Source organism: Lichenostomus cassidix, chromosome 28 (assembly GCF_008360975.1).
Source record: "Lichenostomus cassidix isolate B80296 chromosome 28, HeHo_3.0, whole genome shotgun sequence".
NCBI lineage: Eukaryota > Metazoa > Chordata > Aves > Passeriformes > Meliphagidae > Lichenostomus > Lichenostomus cassidix.
The window spans coordinates 4,870,840-4,877,354 of record NC_139508.1 but is presented as its reverse complement, the minus strand read 5'-3'; the positions used below and the strand labels follow the sequence as shown (position 1 = coordinate 4,877,354).

Below are 6,515 nucleotides of genomic sequence, written 5' to 3'. Positions count from 1 at the left end.
CAGTGGTCCCTTTGTGTTGTCTGCTTGTCAAGGAGCCTGAATTATCTGGTGCCCACAGGAGAGGGACAGGGTTCCTGGCTGGATGCTTTCCCGACAGAAATTCCCCAGATTTCCTCGCTCCCTGCGCTGGTTCTGTGGCATGAGCTGCTCGTGTCTCTGCAGGCCTTTGGCACACTGTGTGCTCACCGCTGGAGATTTGCCTTGAAATAAAATCAAAACTCCTTTCTTCCCCACTCTCCTGCTCCAGAAGGTGGTTCAATTCTCCAGCCAAACGTCTGAACAACTTGTGAGTTCCCGAAGTGCCTGAAATCACCACAAAAGTGTGTGGAGTGGGGGGAGCTGGGATGGTGCAAAGAGGAAAGGGAGGGTGCTTCAAGGGTGATTTTATCCTCTCCAAGGGTGATATTTTTATCCTCTCCAGGGTCAGGGCATGGATCATGGTCCCTCACCACCCTCCTGAGCTATGTCACAGCACGGGAACAGGATGGGAGCAGCTGGAATTCACGTGTTCAGAATTTTCCTGATTCTCTAAAATCAGCTTTTTTTTTGTAGGAACAAACACCCACGGGGGAAAGTTCTTCAGCCAAACGTTGTGGGGAGAGCTTTTCCCTGGAACATTTCTGTCACAGGAGAGAGAACCAACTCAAGCAGTTGGAAATGCTGAAATGGGTACTTGGGGTGATGCTGGTGGCTGGAGACCTGATTGTCCCCCAAACCCACACAAACTCATTTGCCCATTGCCTGAAAATACTTTTGGGGTGAATCTGCTCCGTCCTGTGGTGAAGATGAGACCAGTGGGGTCACGCAGGGCTGTGCCCTCCCTCCAATCTTACCCCAAAAGCCTTAGACTTGGGAGTTGAGGAAAAAGGGTTGAGAAAGAAACAATTCTCAGGCTGTGCCCTCCTTTGCTGAGGGAGTGCGGGGATGGAATTTTTGAGCCCAAATGATCAATCAGAAGAACATCAAAGGCTGTAGGAGGTGGCACTGGGGGCTGTGGCCCTGCCTGGCTCCTGTCCCAGCAGATGCCACCATCCTGGAGCTCTGTCCCCTGTGAGGCAGCGGGATGGCAGCAGCTCCATCTCTGTCAGAGTGGCTTTGCTTGTGCTGTCCCCAAAAAGGTGACAATGCCTGTAAAATCCCACCCCAACTTCCCTCTGTTCCCATCGGATGGGGTACCACAGCTGTGTCCTCTCTGCAGGACCCCCAGTCCCCAGAGGCTGCCCTGGAGGGCCTGCAGTGGGGCTGGAGGGGGAACTGTGCCCCAAAAAGGGGCTGTACCCCAGAATGGGGCTGGACCCTAGAATGGGGCTGTGCCCCCGAGCAGGGCTGTAGCCCAGAGCAGGGCTGTACCCCAGAATGGGGCTGTAGCCCAGAGCAGGGCTGTACCCCAGAATGGGGCTGTGCCCCAAACAGGGACTCTATCCCAGCACGGGGTTTGTTCTCTTGTATGGGGTGCACCCACACATTAGGGCCTGTCCCCTGTAACTGGGTCGATACACCCCCTGCTGTTTCCTGCAACAGGCTCGTACCCGAACCAAGGACGGCGGCATCCAAGTCGCGACAGCGGCGCGACACCCCACACCGGAGCCACATCCATCAGCGGGGCCGGACCCTAGAGGCACCCTACAGAGCGGCCTGGCCCGCGTGTGAGAGCTGCGCCCTCCAGCCCTCAGGGCGCTGCAGCAGCGCGCGCTCTCTGTCGCGACAGCACCGCTTGTCCCGACAGCGGCGCCGGGCAGCGCGGGGTTAACCGGAGCTGCCGTAAAGCGCGCGGCACTGCCGCAAAGCCGCGCCGCCGCCCGCCGGCCGCTATTCCCGAACGCTCGCTACGCCAGCGCCGCCGCGCCGCCACCCTCGCGTCCGCTGCGCTTGCGCCGCGCTCCGCCCCGCCGCCCGCATTCACGAACAGGGGTTGCGCCGTTGGCGCGCTGGCGCGCACGGGCGCGGCGCGGGCCGTACGCCGTTGGCGCAGCGCGGGCCGTACGCCGTTGGCGCAGCGGCGGAGGGGAGGCGAGCGGGGCCGGGCCGGGGGCGCCGCCATGGGGGAGCGGCCGCGGGGCAGCGGCGCCGCCGCCCGGCGCTGAGGGACCGCCGAGGTAACACCGGGAAAGCACCGGCGGGCGGCGGGGGCCCTGCGGCCGCAGCTCCGCTCGGCCGGCACCGGGGAGGGGCGGCCGGGCCGGGCGGCGCCGCGGGCGGGGGCGGCGGGGCCGGGGCGGTGGCGGGAGGGGAGCGAGGGCCGGGAGGGCCCGGGCAGAGGAAGGGGCTGTGGGGGTCGCGGGGGTGCCGGGAGAGGCCCTGGCTTGGCCTGGGGAGGTCGGCGGCTGGTGGGGCTGAGGGGGGGTCGGTGTGGGCCGAGGGGGAAGGGGGAGCTGTGGGGGTCGGCTTGGGATCGGGGGCTGGGGGAGGCTTTGGGGTCGCGTTGGGGTCGGTCTGAGCCGCAGCCTGAGGGCCTAGCGCCGCCTCGCCCCGTCCCCTCCCGGCCGTGCCTGTTTTGTGGCCCCTGGAAGGGCTCCGAGCCCCCAGGGCTCCCCGAGGCCGGCTGGGCGGCAGGGATGGTCGGATCCTCCCCGCTGGGTCCCCCCGGCCCTCACCCTGCCCGGCCTGCCCGAGCTTCGCAGGATGTTGGCTCCTTTGTATGTGGCTTTCCTCTCTCCAGAGGGCTTGGGAAGTGTTTATTTGGGGAAAGGACTGTGCTGAACTTGGTATTTAAAACGGCTTTTTTTTCTTCAGCGAAGCGGGTGAGAATGAATGTGAGAAAAGGGAAAAGTGCCCTCCCCCTCCTGCCCCCAGCAGACAGGAGCCGACTTGAGCTGTTCCTGAGGTTTGCAGATGAGGAGCAGCTCTGCCGGGGAGGCCTGTGGCTCCTGTCGCTGGCAGGAGGGAGCTGAGCCAGGGATCTGGGTCTTGGATCTCGGGGAGCAAACAATGGGAAGTTGTGGGGATGGTCAAGAAGGTGCCTTTTCTTTTGTGCACTGGGCAACGTCAAGATTTGCTGTGTTTGGTGTATTTTGGGAGGTAAAAAGCAAAGGTTCACAAACCACTTTTGAGTTGCCATGATGTTAGTCCATTCCAAACAGTTCAAGGTAGCCTGGACCCGGGTTGAAAGGTGTGTAAAACCTTTGGAAGTTGCCTCCTTAACTAGTCCATTTGTTTTTGTTCTGCACAACAAGTGGTTGGAGATGTGGAAATGCATTCTGAGGAGTGTGTGAGTTCACCTGCCAGCCAGGCTGCCCTGTCAGGCTGCCACACACAGTGTGCCCCCATCTCCCCACGGCCAGCACACAGGTTTAAAAATTGGGCCTTATGTAACAGATTGGAGCAAACGTTTGGTGTTTGCCAGTGGTCTGACAAAGAATTGCTGCAAATTAGGGCAGGAGGCCTCCATGGGGAGCCTTTGCTGTGGCGGGATAGGCTTGGCTGCTGTGAGGAACTTGCCAAAGATTTGTTGGTTTTGTTTTAATTTGGTGCGTTGCAGATAGGGACGTTGTTTGGTCAGTGTTTTATCGCTGCTGAACACCTTTGGCACTGGGAGGGTTGTGGTGCTGGCTGGTCTGACGCCAGCATGCTCAGATCTGTGGGGACGTGAGATCTGGGGAGTCCTCAGCCCTCTAGAGGGGTGTCCCTCAGCCTGGAGAGGTGGCTGCCCTCCTGTTCCTTAGGGTTTGATCTCCTGTTCGTTAGCTGACACCTCTGTGAGGCCTTAAGAATCACTTAAAAATCACTTGTGTGGTTATTTTGCCGAAGCAGAGAGGCCACCCTGCTCTGCTCCTGCATCCACGGGGTGTAGCTGGTGGTAGTTTGCAGGGCAGACCTTGTGTCCAGCAGTTTCCCCGGGCACACTGGATGGAGCTGTGTGCTCTGCCCTTGCAGCGTGGTGTGTGCTGGCTGCTCTTGATGCAGCTCCCGAGAGGAGGAAGTGGGTCCTGGCAGCTCAGCAGGTTCCTGGGTGCTGCTCTCTGGAGCAGCTTTGCAGTGCCCCTTGTTTTGTATTCCGTGTCAGAGCTCCTGTGCAGCCCGGGTGTTGTCAAAACTGTTAATACAGGAGTGACTCAGCGGATCAATGGGAATGACATGAGGGTTGTGCTCATGGACAATCAGTATTTCCCCCCTCCCTCCAGCCCCACTGGGCTGGAAGACACAGTGTCTGAGAGCAGCTGCCAATAAACATCTTTGCTGGACTCAGGCCTGGCTGTGCTCTGGAGCTGTCTCCCCCTGCCCACTCCCCTCCCCGTGGTTTTCCGGGCTAGGAGGAGCTGGGATGAGCTGTGCTGGAGCAGCACTCCTGTGCTTTGGCTGGTCCCTCCAGGTGTGTGCCTGGCCCTCGATCCGGGGCGCTGCTGCAAGGCCCAGGTTCTGTGTGAGCCAGGGTGGGTAGGAAGCTGTTTATCTCTGCCTTCAGACAGGAACTGCAGCTCTACAGGCACTAAAGGCTTGGTGGGAGGGGTGAGGGAGCCTCGGGTGAGGAGCAGCCCCTGATGTGCTGTTGTGGGGTGTGCAGGAGAGGTGCAACCCCCGGGGCCGGGGGGGAGACCCTCCCCTCTCTCAGCAGGGCTGGGCACTGTGGGGTTTGGTACCAAGAGCAGTGGCCTTGTTTGCCCTGTGCTGTTCCTGTGACTTCCAGCTGCAGTTTGAGGAGTCAAACCCTCTTCCCTTGCAATGTTACTGAGCAGGGACAGACTGTGGTGCCAATACAGGAGTTTCCTTCGTGTGTTTACTACGGCTTTTTGCTGAGAGCCTGTGGGAACAGCTCTGCCCACAGCCCTGTAATTGGGCTCTGACTGGACAGACGTGGCTCGTTGTGGGTGAGAAGCTGTGAACCTGCGTCTCCTTCCTTGGCCTAGACGTGGTGTGACCTGGAGTCTGCTTCAATCTGGCTGTGCCCTGTGAACGAGGAGGGCAGGGAGGGAGAGCAGGTCCCAGCAGCTCTGGGGTTCTGCTGGAGAACAAGTATTCTTCCTGTTAAAAAAGCTGTGTGAATAGTTTTGGAGTTTCATGAGAAAGGCTGTTTCTACTTCCTGCTGGCAGTCGGTGTCTCTGACAGATCTGTCGCTGCAGAGGAGCAGCAGCTTTGGTTGTGAGGGAGGTGAAAAGGTGACTTTCTGCTGGGGCAGCTGAGTGTGGAGCATCAGGGCCCTCTGTCAGGCTCCCTGATTCGTGTCAGCTACCCTCCCTCTCCTGGGGAATTCTAAATCTCTGCCCAGGCTGTAGCCCCACAGCCCTTCCTGTGGGCAGCCCCTCCCTTGCATGTTACATTGATGCATTATTCCTAATAACTGGCTTTGAAAAAGCAGCCTGTGCATCAGGAACTGGAGTGACAGGACAAGGAGGAATGGCTTCCCCCCGACCAAGGGCAGGGTTAGATGGGATATTGGGAAGAAATTCCTGGCTGTGAGAATGGTGAGGCCCTGGCACAGGTTTCCCAGAGCAGCTGTGGAAGTGTCCAAGGCCAGGTTGGATCAAAGGAGCACTCTGGGATAGTGCAAAGTGTCCCTGCTCGTGGCAGGGGCTGGAACTGGATGAGCTCTAAGGTCCCTTCCAGCCCAAACCATTCTGTGATTCCATGTGTGGAGCTGGGGTGTTCCAGCACACCCCTGCCTTGTCTGTCCTACACTGTCAGGTTCCTGGGTGGCACCTGTGGTGCTGAGAGCTGTGAGCCCCTCCCCATGCATAGGGCCCCCAGCCTGGCTGTGGCAGGAGGGAGGGTGGTGCAGCAGCTGTAAAACCACAGGACGTCTCTCTGCCTTCCGCTCGCTGTGCTCAGAGCATGGCAGCAGCAGATCAGCACCCACGATGAGCCCTGTGTGGTGTAGGAAATGGCTCTTCAGGTAAGCTGAAACTTCTAGGTAAGGCTTTGCAGGGTGTTTCAAAATGCTGCGTGGAGCAAGAAGTCAGTGATTTCATCCACTGCCCACAGTAAGAAGAGTTTGCTTCTGGAGTAGAGAAATTTGATTAGTTCTATGAAGATTTTAAATTGGCTTCTTTGGCTCCAGCGAGATGGTGGACAGATGTTTACTGTGTGTCCAGGAAGATGTCCCAGTGCCTATGGAGTCTGTGTTCTGCTGGGAGGTTGGTGGCAGTGGCCTTTCCAAGCAGTGCCCTGCTGACACCTGCCTTCCCCACTGTGTCAGGCCCCTGGAGCTTAAAATGTTGCAGCAGAAACATCCTCACTTGTAGGAAATGCAGGTCTTGAGGCTGGTTCAGCAGTGACAGTGAAACCAAGTGCTCTGACAGTCCCATCTGTGAAAGGCTTACTGAGATGGTGATGGCAGGGAGGCCCAGAGTCCTGGCTGAGCTGACCCCAAGCCAGGGAAGGGTCTCTGTGCTGCAGGCTGAGATCTCAGCTTTGCCCCAGTGTGAGCCGTGAGGCAGCAGAAACACATCCTCTGCTGTCTGGTGGGCCCATGCTCTGAAAGAGTGCTGGGAAGTGCTGTGTGTTGTTTAGTGTCTGCAGGGCAGGGGTGGCAATAAGTTGGATGTGAGAGCAGGATTTGGGATGAGCCAAGACACTGTTG

General features: G+C 58.8%; 1 protein-coding gene across 3 annotated transcripts in view; it reads left to right on the top strand.

Moving 5' to 3' along the window:
• The first annotated feature begins 1,966 nt into the window (after positions 1-1,966).
• CSNK1G2 (casein kinase 1 gamma 2) overlaps positions 1,967-6,515 on the top strand; it is a 42,223-nt gene continuing 37,674 nt past the window's right edge. The window contains exon 1 of one of the 3 annotated variants that reach the window (XM_085040755.1): positions 1,967-2,096. The gene's annotated coding sequence lies outside the window, so the exon portion shown is untranslated. The remainder of the gene's footprint in view (positions 2,097-6,515) is intronic. The other 2 variants (XM_085040758.1, XM_085040757.1) reach the window with 2 other exon arrangements.